This window comes from Cebus imitator, unplaced genomic scaffold (genome assembly GCF_001604975.1).
Source record: "Cebus imitator isolate Cc_AM_T3 unplaced genomic scaffold, Cebus_imitator-1.0 Scaffold375, whole genome shotgun sequence".
NCBI lineage: Eukaryota > Metazoa > Chordata > Mammalia > Primates > Cebidae > Cebus > Cebus imitator.
Genome location: NW_016107690.1, coordinates 1,044,390 through 1,058,612, shown reverse-complemented (window position 1 = coordinate 1,058,612; position 14,223 = coordinate 1,044,390). Strand labels below are relative to the sequence as shown.

Genomic DNA, 14,223 nt, shown 5'->3' with positions numbered 1-14,223 from the left:
AACTTGGCCGAGTGCAGTGGCTCACACCTGTCATTCCAGCACTTTGGGAGGCTGAGATAGATGGATCATTGGAGGTCAGCGGTTCAAGACCAGCCTGGCCAACATGGTGAAACCCGCTCTCTACTAAAAATGCAAAAATTAGCCGGGCGGTGGTAGCGTGAGCCTGTAACCCCAGCCCCTAAGCCTCTATTCAAGATGGAGTTGCTCTGGTTCAGGTGCCTCTGACAGTACTTCCCTTGATATCCCCCAAACCCTGAGACCCCACAGGACCCAAACCGGGGTCCATGTCTTCCTTCCAAAGTGTATCTCCTCCTGGGTTCCCAGCTGAGTTTGTTGTCCTGAGGATTCTATAACAAATGACCACAAACTGGGGGGCTTGGAACAGCTTCTCCCAGTCCTTGAGGCCAGATGTCAACGGTCAAGGTGTGGGCAGGGCGTCGCTTTCTCCAAGGCACTAGGAGAGGGTCCTTCTTGCACTTAGCTTCTCGGGACTCCGGGTGTCCTTGGCTAGTGGATGCATCGCTGTGGTCTCTGCTCCGTTGTCTCTGCATCTGCGTCCCCTCTCCTCTATGTTATAAGGACACTTGAGGCTGCGCGCGGTGGCTCACGCCTATAATGCCAGCAGTTTGGGAGGCCGAGACGGGTGGATCACTTGAGGTCAGGAGTTCGAGACCAACCTGGCCAACATGGCAAAGCCCCATCTCTACTAAAAATACAAAATTAGCCAGGCGTGGTGGCAGGTGCCTGTAATCCTAGCTCCTCGGGAGGCTGAGGCAGGAGGATCCCTTGAACCCGGGAGGTGGAGGTTGCAGTGAGCCGAGATTGCGCCACTGCACTCCAGCGTGAGCGACAGAGTGACACTCTGTCTCAAAATAAATAGAAAAGGACACTTTTCCTTGGACTTGGGGGGCCCCCCTTCATCTAGGATGATTCCATCCCAAGATCCTTATTGAAATCTGCAAAGTCTGTTTTTCCAAATCAGGTCACATTTCCAGAGTGGCCGTATCTTTAATTTTTTATTTTTATTTTTTGAGACAGGGTCTCACTCCGTCACCCAGGTTGGAGTGTAGTGGTATGATCCTAGCTTGCTGCAGCCTCGACCTGCCAGGCTCGAGGAATCCTCCCGCCTTGGCCTCCTTAGTCATGAACCACCACGACATGCTCATTTTTTTTTTTTTATTTTTAGTAGAGACAAGGTCTCACTGTGTTGCCCATGCTGGCACAAACTCCTGGATTCCAGCAATCCTCCTGCCTCTGTCTCCCGAGTAGCTGGGACTGCAAGTGTGCACCACCATGCCTGGCTAATTGTTTTTGATTTTTACTACAGACAGGGTCTTAGTGTGTTGCCCAGGCTGGTCTCACACTCCTGGGCCCAAGCCATCCTCCCACCCTTGCCTCCCGAATAGTTGGAACTACAGGGGTGAGCCACCATACCTGGCTAACTTTTAAAAAAAATTTTAGTAGAGTTGGGATCTCACTATGTTGCCCAGGCTCAGGATGAACGTAGCTCATTTGGGGAACCACCATTCAACCCATTACATCCTCAGACGCCACGATCCAACCGTGTCCCAGCCACCCATCTTGCCTTTTCCCTCCCCTCCCTCCCCCCCCACCAAAGCCCTGCCTTAGATGTTTCTGTCTCTGTCTCCACGCCCCTCCTGGCTCAGTCTTTACCTTCTCCCGTCCTGACCTTGACTCTGCCTCCTCGCTGGCCTCCAGCCTTTTGTCCGGCGCTCCAGTCCCTTCTTTGTGCTGGCCCTGGGAGGCTCTTTCCTGAACACACCTCTGACTGTGCCCCACCCCTGCTCAAACACCTTCTATGGCTCCCCCACCCTTGACACCAGTCCAACAGTTCTTTGCCTGTTGCTCAAAGACTTTCACCCCTATCTGTCCCCTCCAATGGCATCTCCCACCTCCTGCCACACACTTTTTTTTTTTTTTTTGAGGCAGAGTTTCGATCTGTTGCCCAGGCTGGAGTGCAGTGGCGTGATCTTGGCTCACGGCGACCTCGTTCTGGGTTCCAGCGATTCTCGTGCCTCAGCCTCCCATGTAGCTGGGACCACAGGCACATGCCAGCAGGCCTGGCTAATTTTTGTATTTTTAGTAGAGTTGGGGTTTCACCATGTTGGCCAGGCTGGTCTTGAACTCCCGACCCTACGTGATCTGCCTGCCTTGGCTTCCCAAAGTGTTGGGATTATAGGCGTGAGCCACCATGCAAGGCCCAAGGTGGCACTATTTTAAGGTTATTTCTAAAGAAGCAGGTATAGCAAGAGGGCATGTCCTTCCTCACATGCCTCAGGGGAGAATTTTGGAAAAGATGCGAACACCAGGCCATGGAGCTCAGTGGTTAGTGCGCGGTATGCAGAACTAGACTACCTAGGTTTAAGCCCTGAACATTTGGCCGGGCACGGTGGCTCATGCCTGTAATCCCAGCGCTTTGGGAGGCTGAGGTGGGCGGATTGATTGAGGTCAGGAGTTCAAGACCAGCCTGGCCAACATGGTGAGATCCCGTCACTACTAAAAATACAAAAAATTGGCCAGGCACAGTGGCTCATGTCTGTAATCCCAACACTTTGGGAGGCCAAGGCGGGTGGATCACCTGAGGTTAAGAGTTGGAGAACAGCCTGGCCAACATGGCGAAACTCTGTCTCTACTAAAAATACAAAAAAATTAGCTGGGCCTAGTGGTGTGTGCCTATAATCCCACTACTCGGGAGGCTGAGGCAGGAGAATCACTTCAAGGGGGGAGGTTGCAGTGAGCTGAGATCATGCCATTGCACTTGAACCTGGGTGACAAGAGCAAAACTCCATCTCAATTAAAAAAAAAAAAGAAAGAAAAAAATTAGCTGGGCTTGGTGGCAGGCACCTGTAATCCCAGCTACTCAGGGGGTTGAGACAGGAGAGTCATTTGAACCTGGGAAATGGTGGTTGCAGTGAGTTGAGATGGCGCCGCTGTACTCCAGTCTGGGCAACAGAGTGAGACTCCATCTCAAATAATAATAATAATAATAATAATAAGTAAGCCGGGCACGGTGGCTCACACCTGTAATCCAAGCACTTTGGAGGCCAAGGCGGGCGGATCACCTGAGGTCGGGGGTTCAAGACCTGCCTGACCAACATGGTGAAACCCCGTATTTAAAAAATATATATATATTTAAAAAAAATAATAAAGCCTGAACATTGTACTTACCACCTGTGTGACCTTGGGCAAGCCGCTTCCCCTCTCTGTACCTCCGCCTATCGTCTGTAAGTTGGAATCAGTGCCGGCAGCTACTTCATAGGGTTACTCTGAATATTAACTGAGTCAGTGGTGCAGTCATGGCTCACTGCAGCCTCCACTGCCCAGGCTCAAGCGATTCTCCCGCCTCGGCCTCCTGAGTAGCTGGGACCACAGGTGTGTGTCACAACACCCAGCTATTTTTAAAAATTATCTGTAGAGACAGAATTTCACTGTGTTGCCCAGGCTGTTCTTTGAACTCCCGGGCTCCAGTGATCCTTCTGCCTTGGCCTCCCAAGGTGCTGGGATTCCAGGTGTGAGCCACCACGCCTGGCCCAGTGGACTTTATTAACATCACTGCAGGTCTGTGCTGATGGGGAACTGTATGGGTTTGCAGGGGCTGCCACGCACCACGGACAGGGTTGTTTAAACATAGTCATTTGTTTTCACTCAGTTCTGGAGGCCAGAGGTTTGAGATCAACGTGTTGGTAGGACTGATTCCTTCTGAGGCTGTCAGGGAGCGTTTATTCCCGGCCGTTACCCTGTAGTGTTCCTTGTCTTGTAAACGCGTCTCCCCATCTCCGCCTCCGTCTTCACGTCTCCCTGCCCGTATGTGTTTCTGTGTCTAGTTTTCCATTTTTATAAGGACACCAGTCTTTCTGGAGCGGGGCCCACCCTAATGACCTCACGTTGACGAATGCCATCTGCAGTGACCCCATTTCCAGATAAAAGTCACATTCGGAGGTCTTGGGGGTTAGGACTGCAATTTATGAATTTGGAGAGGGGGAGAAACACATTCATCCCATAACAGGAACTGTGAATCAGAGTTCTATTAATCCGGAAGTGGGTAAACATTACGCATTTTTACCAACTAGAAATGACAAGCAAAGAGGCCAAGAAGAGGTTGGGCCCAGACATCAGGGAAGCCATAAGGAAGAGTTTCAGCACCAGGGACAGCGGCAGGATGGGCTTTTGTGAGCATGCGTCTGTGTGTGGCGTGTGCATGGGCCTGTGTGTGTGTAGCGTGTGTGGTGTGCATGCATTGCATTGTGCATGTGTGTGTGTGTGTGTGTGTGTGTGTGTGTGTGTGTGTGTAGTGTGTGATGTGTACATGCGTCTGTGTGTATGTGTGTAGTGTGTGGTGTGTGCATGCACCTGTATGTGTGTAGTGTGGTGTGCATGCATTGTGTGTATGTGTGTGTAATGTGTGGTGTGTGTATGCACTTGTGCATGAGTGTTTGTGTGTAGTATGTGTGGTGTGTGGTGTGTGCATGTGTCTTGTCTGCGTTTGTGTGTGGTATGTGTACACATCTGTGTGTGTGTGTAGTATGTGGTGTGTGTATGCATCTGTGTGTGTGTGTGTGTGTGTGTGTGTGTGTGTGTGTGTGCGTGTGCGTGGTGTTTCTTTCCCTTTCACTGCAGAGCTCCCAGACTCTGGGGCTGATAACTTTAAATGTTGCTCAGAGCACCTACCCACCCCCTACTCTCCTAGGGCCACCACCCTCCAAACCCTGCAGATAAGGACTCCACAAGCCCCCCCCCAAAAGGCAGGGACCTAGGAAGAAGGTTTTTACCCTTATTTTACATCTGCCTGCAGCCCAATTTCTTGCCAATCAAGACTGATCTCTCTCAGGCCTTAGGACTAATTGTCTTAGTGTAGTTCTTTTGAAGAGCTTGGGGAATAAAATTCAGAAAACAGAAACATCCAGAAGAAAACAATTAGATACAGCAATCACAACAGGAAAGACACACACATAGACTCTGTGAAGAGCTCCTCCAAAGTGACAAGGTGCCCAGGTTCATTGATGCTTCTTGGAAGGTGCATTACAATCTCAATGAAACACAACTGCACGCCCACCTTAATGACTGGCATTTAAAAGGTTGGCAAAAACCAAGTGTTAGTGAAGATGAAGCACTAATAGAGCCCGACATGGGCACAACCCACTTCACAAAACTCTTTGGAAATCAATGAAAATTAGACACACGCCTGTCTTGTGGCCAGCACTTCCCTCCTGGGTATGCTTTTTGCATTAAAATATGTGGACAAGGCTGGGCGCGGTGGCTCATGCCTAGGATCCCAGCAATTTGGGAGGCCAAGGCGGGCAGATCACTTGAGGTCAGGAGTTCGAGACCAGCTTGGTCAACATGGTGAAATCCTGTCTCTACTAAAAATACAAAAATTAGCCGGGTGTGGTGGTGGACACCTGTAATCCCAGCTACTCAGGAGGTTGAGGCAAGAGAATCACTTGAACCTGGGAGGGGGAGTTTGCAGTGAGCTGAGATTGTGCCACTGCACTCCAGCCTGGGTGATAGGTGGAGAATCAGCCTCTCTCTCTCTCTCTCTCTCTCTCTCTCTCTATATATATATATATATATATATATATATATGTGTGTGTGTGTGTGTGTGTGTGTGTGTGTGTGTGTGTGTATGTGTGTGTGTATGGGCAAGGTTGGGTGCAGTGGCTTATGCCTATAATTCCAGCACTCTGGGAAGCCAAGGCAGGAGGATCACTTGAGCCCAAGAGTTTAGGACCAGCCTTGGCAACATAGCAAGACCCTGTCTCTACAATAACAGTAATAACGGCTGGGTGTGGTGCCATGCACCTGTGGTCCCAGCACTTTGGGAGGCTGAGGCCAGAGGATCACTTGAGCCTGAGAGGTGGAGGCTGCAGTGAGCCATGATCATATCACTGCACTCCAGCTTGGGCAACAGAGCAAGACCCTGCCTCAAAAAAAAAAAATGGACAAGAATGTTGCAGAGCCACTTCATTCATAATTGCCCCAAACAGCAAACAACCCGAATGGAATGCTCACCTGCAGGAGAATGGATGAGCAATTTGTAGTATATTCCTAGGACACAATACTACCCCGAAACAAAAAGGAACTAACCCCTGATACACACAACTACATGTCGTTGACTGTGTATTGAATGAAAGAGGCTGGACACAAGGGTGGACCTGTGCCATGATTTCATTCATGTAAGTTCAAAAACAGGAAGCAATCAATCACATTGATATGTGATGTGCACATGGTGGGGACAGCATAATGAAGGCATACACAAGAGCCGGAGTGGTTACCCCCGCAGGATGGAGGGGGTTGTGCTGGGGTGAGGGACACTGGGATTTCTGGTGGCTGCTACTTTCTACTTTCATTGTTGTTGCGATGGATCTGGCCCTGTCACCCAGGCTGGAGTGCAGTGGCACAATCACAGGTCATTGCAACCTCCATACCCTGGGTTTAAGAGATCCTTCTGCCTTGGCCTCCCGAGTAGCTAGGACTACAGGTGCACACCACCACACCCAGCTAATTTTTGTATTTTTTATAGAGATGGGGTTTCGCCATGTTGCCAAGGCTGGTCTTGAAATTGTGAACTCAAGCGATCCTTCTGCCTCAGCCTCCCAAAGTGCTGGGATTACAGGCACCCACAACCATGCCTGGCTAATTTTTTTTGTATTTTTAGTAGAGAAGAGGTTTCACCAGTTGGCCAGACTGGTCTCAAACTCCTGACCTCAGGTGATTCACCCGCCTCTGCCTCCCAAAGTGCTGGGATTACAGGCATGAGCCACCTCACCCAGCCTGTCTTAACCATTTTTAAGCATAGCATTCAGTGGCATTAAGTATACTCACATTGTCATGCAATCATCACCACAATCATTTCTAGAACTCTTATTTTAGAGACAGGGTCTCACTCTGTTACCTAGGCTGGAATGCAGTGGCACGATCATAGCTCACTGCAGCCTCCACAACTCCTGGGCTCAAGTGATCCTCCTGCCTTGGCCTCCTAAAGTTCTGGGATTAAAGGCGAGAGTCACCCTGCCTGGCCTCCAGAATGTTGTCATCTTCCCGAACTGAAACTCTGTCCCCATGAAACACTCACTCCCGACCCCAGCCCCCAGCCCCTGGGATCCCCCCATCCTACTTTCCTTCTCTGTAAATCTGACTGCACCGTGGTCCTCCTATGAAGCCCCTGTCTGTCCTTTTGTGACTGGCTTATTTCACTGAACATGATGATCTCGGGGTTCACCCACGTTGTATCAGGTGTCAGAGTTTCCTTTCTTTTTGTGGCTGGATAATATTCCATTGTGTGCGTCGGCCATATTGTATTGATCCATTCATCTGTGGATGGACTTTGGGTTGCTTCCGCCTTCTGGCTACTGTGAATCTTACTGCTATGACATTGTTATACAAATATCTCTGTGTGCGTCCCTGCTTTCAATTCTTCTGGATATGCACCCAGAAGTGGAATCGCTGGGTCCCGTGTGATGCTGTTTCACAGCAGCCATACCATTTTACATTCTTACCACAAGTTTATTTTTTTAATGCTGGAAACCATTTTCAGCTCTGCCTGGTACCTCCAGGGTTCCAGGGGACTTCTCGGATCTGGGGTGGGATTCCCTCGGATTCCCTCCCCATTCCCCATCACGCAGCCCAGCTGGTGGGAGCGACCAGCAGGTGGCCACTTTAATTAGCTCCTGCCTGGAGCAGAAGTGGACACCACGGAGCCCGGCACAGAGTGTCCCTGGGAGGGTAGCAAGCAGAGAGACCAGGGACCATAGGGGACAGGGTTTGAGGGTGAACATAGGGTTTGACAACATCGGAGCAGGCAGCGATGGTCTCATTTCACATGTCCCCAAACAGGTCCACTCAGTCCCCTGGGTCCATCCCAGGACCCCTGACCTTCTGTGTGCAATCCCTATCCCACCTCGGGCAAACATCTTTCAAAATGCTTTTGATCTAATAAGGCTTTCAGGGAGTGGGCGGGTTCTCCTGACTTGCTTGTGCCTTGTCTTTGTCACTGTCAATGTCTCTGGTCTCTCATCCCTAATGTCGCCCAATCACAGCCACTCCAGGGCTGGCCCCGCCCCTCACCTCTCACCCCTAATGTTGCCCAATCACACTCTCATTCTGTGCCATTCCAGAGCTGGCCCCATCCCTCACCTCTCACCCCTAATGTCGCCCAATCACACTCTCACTCTGGGCCACTCCAGGGATGGCCCCGCCCCTCGCCTCCCCCATGGGCTGGCCCCACCCCTCACCTCTCCTGATTGGTCCTGCTCTTTGCCAACATGCCTCTTTGTGGCCCTTTGCCACGCCCCCTCAAGCTCCACCCCCACTCATTGGCTGGTCCATCTTGTAGTCGTCTCAGACCATCCTCCCTCCTTCTGATGGAGGAAACTGAGGCCCAATATGGGGAGCGCCTGATCCAAGGCTACTGGTTGGTAGCTGGTCAGTGACAGAGCCCACTGCCCCCTATCCCAGTGCCAGGGCTTCTTCCATCTTTCTGGGACCACTGGTGCCCTCCCCATTCTCCCTGCTGGGCAGCCCCTCTGCTCACACCCCTCACCCCGCCTTGTCCAGGGTTCTCAGCATCTCTTCTCTGAGCTCAGCTATGAAAATTAGCCGGGCGTGGTGGCGGAGGCCTGTAATCGTAGCTACTGGGGAGGCTGGGCAGGAGAATCGCTTGAGCCCAGGAGGCAGAGGTTGCAGTGAGCTGAGACCACTGACTTCGTTCATGGCTGGGCCTCCTCTCTCCCTCTTCCTGGTCTCACCCTTTGGAGGTTGTATGTGTGTGCAGGGGCGGAAGGTGTGGGAAGACACGGAGCCAGTTCGACTGTCTTCTCCAGAAACAAGGTGGCTCCAGAATCCTCTTCTCTTTTGCTTTTTTAAAATAGTAGTACGATATACACAACTTAAATGTTTAAATGCACAGCTCGGTGGCATCAAGCACATTCACACGGTTGTGCAGCCATCACCACGACCGTCTCCAGAGCTTTCTCATCTTCCCAAACGGAAACTCTATTCCCATGAAACATTCATTCCCCACCCCCTCCTCAGCGCCCCACACCCCCACCCCATCCTATTTTCTGTCTCTGTGAATCTGACGACTGTAGGGACCTCCCAGGAGTAGAATCACACAGGATTTGCCCTTCTGTGTCTGGCTTATTTCACTGAGCGTGATGTCCTCAAGGTGCATCCGTGTTACAGCCTGTGTCAGAGTTTCCTTCCTTTTCATGGCTGAATAATACTCCATTGTGCGGATTCACCAAGTTGTGTTGATCTATGCATCTGTTGAGGGACACTCGGGTTGCTGCCACCTTGTGGCCACTGTGAGTGGTGCTGCTGTGACCGTCGATGTGCACCTGCTCTCTTTTTTTTTTTTTTTGAGACGGAGTTTCGCTCTTGTTACCCAGGCTGGAGTGCAATGGCGCGATCTCAGCTCACCGCTACCTCCGCCTCCTGGGTTCAGACAATTCTCCTGCCTCAGCCTCCTGAGTAGCTGGGATTACAGGCACGCGCCACCATGCCCAGCTAATGTTTTGTATTTTTAGTAGAGACGGGGTTTCACCGTGTTGACCAGGATGGTCTCGATCTCTTGACCTCGTGATCCACCCACCTCGGCCTCCCAAAGTGCTGGGATTACAGGCTTGAGCCACCGCGCCCGGCCGCACCTGCTCTCTTAACACCCGTTTCTCTCCCTTCCAGGCTGTGCCTTCCTCACCTACTGTGCCAGGGATTCCGCCATCAAAGCTCAGACTGCCCTGCACGAGCAGAAGACCTTGCCCGGAGTGAGTCCTGTGTGGTGTCTGGGGAGGACGGGATGGGGGACTGCTCTCAGTTTGGGGTGAGGGCCATGGCTTTTCTGAGATTGGCTGTGAGTTCTGTGTGTCTCTGGACTCAGATAGCGGTGTGAGGAGCAGAGAGATAGAAATCACATCAGACTGTGCATTTATTGAGTGCCTACTGTGTGCCGCACTCTATATTTTATACCAGAGTGGTTGTGTGTAGTTGTGCAGGTTGTACACTGCACAAGGGCACCTGCCCCAGTGTGTTAATGTCATTGAGCTGACACCTGAAGGATAAGGAGGCATTAGCAGGCAGAGGGCACAGCATGTGCCAAGGCCCTGGGACAGGACCATGCCTGGCATTTTGGAGGAACAGGGAGGAGGCCCGTGTGGCTGGAACACAGTGAGGAGGGGGAGGCAGGAAGCGGGGAAAGACGGGAGGTGACAGGGCTGGTCGCTGAGGGCCATGTGGACCACGGGGAGGAGTGTAGACCCTGCCTGCTTCTCATTGTAAAAAGGAAAAGGATTTTCCCCGCTTGTTCTTATGGTGCAAATGGAGCCACAGTTCCAAACACAAAAGCTTCTTCGTTTTTGTTTTTGTTTTTGTTTTGAGATGGAGTCTTGCTCTGTCACCCAGGCTGTAGTGCAGTGGCGTGATCTTGGCTCACTGCAACTTCCACCTCCCGGGTTCAAGCGATTCTCCTGCCTCAGCCTCCTGTGTAGCTAGGATTACAGGCACACACCACCATGCCCGGCTAATTTTTGTATTTTTAGTAGTGACAGGGTTTTACCATGTTGGCCAGGCTGGTCTCAAACCCTTGATCTCAAGTGATCTGCCCACCTCGGCCTCCCAAAGTGCTGGGATTACCTGCATGAGCCACCATGCTCAGCCAACACAGGGTCTTCTTAATCAGTATTCCTATCTGCAGAGGAGGCTGGCCTGGGTGCTGACTCTGATGAGTTTCTGTTTATTTTCACCTTTTTGAGACAGGATCTTGCTCTGTTGCCCAGGCTGGAGTGCAGTGGCTCACTGCAGACTCCATCTTCTGGGGTCAAGTGATCCTCCCACCTTCTGAGTAGCCGGGACTGCAGGTGCACACCATTACACCTGGCTAACTTTTAAATTTTTGTAGAGATGGGGTCTCATTATGTTTCCCGACCTGACCCCAAACTCCTGGCTCAAAAGCTCCTCCTGCTTTCACCTCCCAAAGTGCTGGGATCACACTTTGGGTGGGCAGGAGGTCCCTGCCCCCAGTGAAGCATGAGTGGTTCCCCCTGAGCCAGCCAATCCAGGTCCCCAGGCAATGCCTCTTGATGGAGGCCGAAGCAACCACAGTGAGCCATGGCACCCCACCTCATGAGCCCTGGGGCAGGGAGCTCACCCTTCCCTCTGGAATTCTCAGGGACCTTTCAGCATTCAAGGAAATCAGGGTATTCGTAGCCAACTGTGCTTGGCTCACTGTAGGAAATCTGACATGCGCCTTCCGGGGGTTCCAGAGGTCATGGCATGAGTTTGACTTGATTCTCAATGAGCGTCGGAAGGTTCTGGGCATGAGGGTGGCCTCTGCTTCGTCTTGAAGAATAGGCAACCCCTCTTTTGGGTGTGACGTGATGCAAGTTAGAACATGGGGTCTGACGGCCACATCTGTGGGCTTGTTTCTCAGCCCCATCCTTCCTGTGTGACAGTGAGCCAGTGACTTAACCTCTCTGATCTTCAGCACTGGAAGAGAATATCAGGGCAGGGTGGGGCAGCAATTTGTAGAGGAAGTGATCATGGAGGGCTTCACTGAGGAGGTGACATTTGAGAAAAAACCTGAAAGATGGCATGAAAGGACACACCCGGCAGAAGAACAGCATGTGCAAAAGTGATCTAGAGTCTGCGGATAAATTCCCTGAATTCACTCTTCACCTTGGAACTTCTGCCAGTGCCTCCCCAAACCAACCAGAAGCTTAAAAAAATACATTAAAAAAAATACATGGCCAGGTGCGGTGGCTCACACCTGTAATCCCAGCACTTTGGGAGGCTGAGGTGGGTGGAACACAAGGTCAAGAGATTGAGACCATCCTGGCCAACATGGTGAAACCTCATTTCTACTGAAAAAATACAAAAATGAGCTGGGCGTGGTGGCAGGTGCCTGTAGTCCCAGCTACTCGGGAGGCTGAGGCAGGAGAATTGCTTGAACCCGGGAGGTAGAGGTTGCAGTGAGCTGAGATCGCGCCACCGCACTCCAGCCTGGCGCCTGGTGACAGAGCGAGACTCTATCTCAAAACAACAACAACAACAACAACAACAACAAACTCAGAACACACACACACACACACACACACACACACACACACACGATAAAACCCCCACAACCAAACAAACAATCGAACTAGAGAAGCTGGGGGGCAGGTCAGTCCGTATAGATTAGTGCCAGGGCACAGCAGAGTCCTAAGGACCATATTAGTTATTTATTGCTGCATAACAAATTATCCCCCAAATAGAGATTTCAAACAATAAGCACTTGTTATCTCACAGCTACCAGGGGTCAGGAATTTGGGAGTGAGTTTCCTGCATAATCCTGGCTCAGGGTCTCTCCTGACGTTACAGCCAAGATGTCAGCAGGAATTTATGGTTGAGGAGTCTGCTTCTGAGCTGGCTTCCTCTGGTGACTGTTGGCAGGAGGCCTCAGCTCCTCACCACGTGGGCTTCTCCGCAGTGCTGCTTGAGCTTCCTCACAACATGGCATCTTCCCCCAGAGCACATAACCAAAGGGTGATCAAGGAGAAATTCACAGTGCCCTTTAAGCCCTAGCCTCAGAATTACACACCATCGTTTCTACCACATTCTAGCACCAGGAGCCCAGGGATGCAGAGCAGGGTGGGAAAAGGTGGAGGGAGGAACTAGAGGAACAGACCAGCTCAACACTGGACTTGTCTAAGGTTAGGCAGCCTGCAAGCGGCAGAGTGGGGATTTGGACCTTCATGGTCTGACTCCAGACCCTGTGCTAGTGATCAGCCCCTGTGCTGTTGCCTAATTCCTCTGAGTTTAGCGGACCATATTTTTGCATGGTATCAGGTCCTGGGTGGAAGCTCTGGCCCTTCTGTCCAGAGAAATCTGAACATACACGGAGATTTACCAGAACTTCTAAGGAGTCCCCCAGCTAAGCACTTCTCCCCCATTCCCTTGTCCCCATTTCCCTGATGAAGTTAACTGAGACCCAAACCTAGTCTCTCTTCCACTGTCTGAGGCTGTAGGGACCTTGGAACCTGTTCTCTTCCTCTTGCGGGCCAAAGTGGGACTCTGAACTCTGTTGGCAGCCAGAAGAGAAGATGGAAGACAGTGGAAGGACCAAGAGCCATGAAGCCTCATGCCCTTCTTGCCAGGCTGGTGTCCTAGATCTGAGACCACTTTGAGATGAGGAGACTCAGTCACAATCACCAGTAGCTCCTTCTCTGCATCCATCTTGAGGGGCTGTCCTTCTCTACCTGCCTACTCTCCCTAGGCCAGCCCAGAAACTCATCCATCCACCCTTTCATCTACCCATCACCTATCTGCCCATGTGTCCGCTTGCCTGGCTACCTGTCATCCATCTACCTGCCCATCCATCCATTAACTCACCCATCTACCCATTCACCCACCCACCCATACTTCCATCATCCGCCCATCCTCTCCTACAGCCACACATCCATCCATCTACCCATCCATCCATCCACTCACCATTTATCCATCCATCCACTATCTACCCTCTTATCCATCCATTCACACACCCATCCACTCTTCCATTCATTCATCCAGTCATCCATCCATCCACCCATCAGTTCATCCATCCATCCATCGCTCACTTATCCACCCATCCATCCATCCATTCATTCACCCATCTACTTATTACCCATGTACTCACCCACACATCTATTATCCATCCATCCATTCCCCCATCCAGCCACACAGCCATCCATTCACCCACACATTCACCCATCTACCATTCATCTATCTAGTTCACTCACTCATCTGTCCACCAACCCACCCACCCATCCATCCATCCATGCACCCACACATCCATCCATCTAACATTCATCTGTCTAGTCATTCACTCACCTGTCCACCCATGTATCCATCAATCCATCTGTTTACCATTTGCCTTTTTATCCATCCATCCACCCACCCACCCATCCATCCATCCACCCATCCTTTCATCCATCCATCCATCACTCATTCATCCACCCATGCATCCATTCACTCACCCATCTACTCATTACCCACCTACCCACACATCTATTATCCATCCATTCCCCCATCCAGACACACATCCATCCGTTCACCCACACATTCATCCATCTACCATTGATCTGTCCACCCAACCACCCATCCACCCATCCATCCATGCACCCACACATCCACCTATCCATCCATGCACCCACACATCCACCCATCCATCCATGCACCCACACATCCACCCAT

At 51.3% G+C, this 14,223-nt stretch overlaps 1 protein-coding gene across 1 annotated transcript in view; it reads left to right on the top strand.

Moving 5' to 3' along the window:
* Positions 1-14,223, top strand: part of CELF5 (CUGBP Elav-like family member 5) — a 72,545-nt gene that overhangs the window by 14,414 nt on the left and 43,908 nt on the right. Inside the window, exon 2 of the mRNA XM_037731006.1 lies at positions 9,700-9,782. The gene's annotated coding sequence lies outside the window, so the exon portion shown is untranslated. The remainder of the gene's footprint in view (positions 1-9,699; positions 9,783-14,223) is intronic.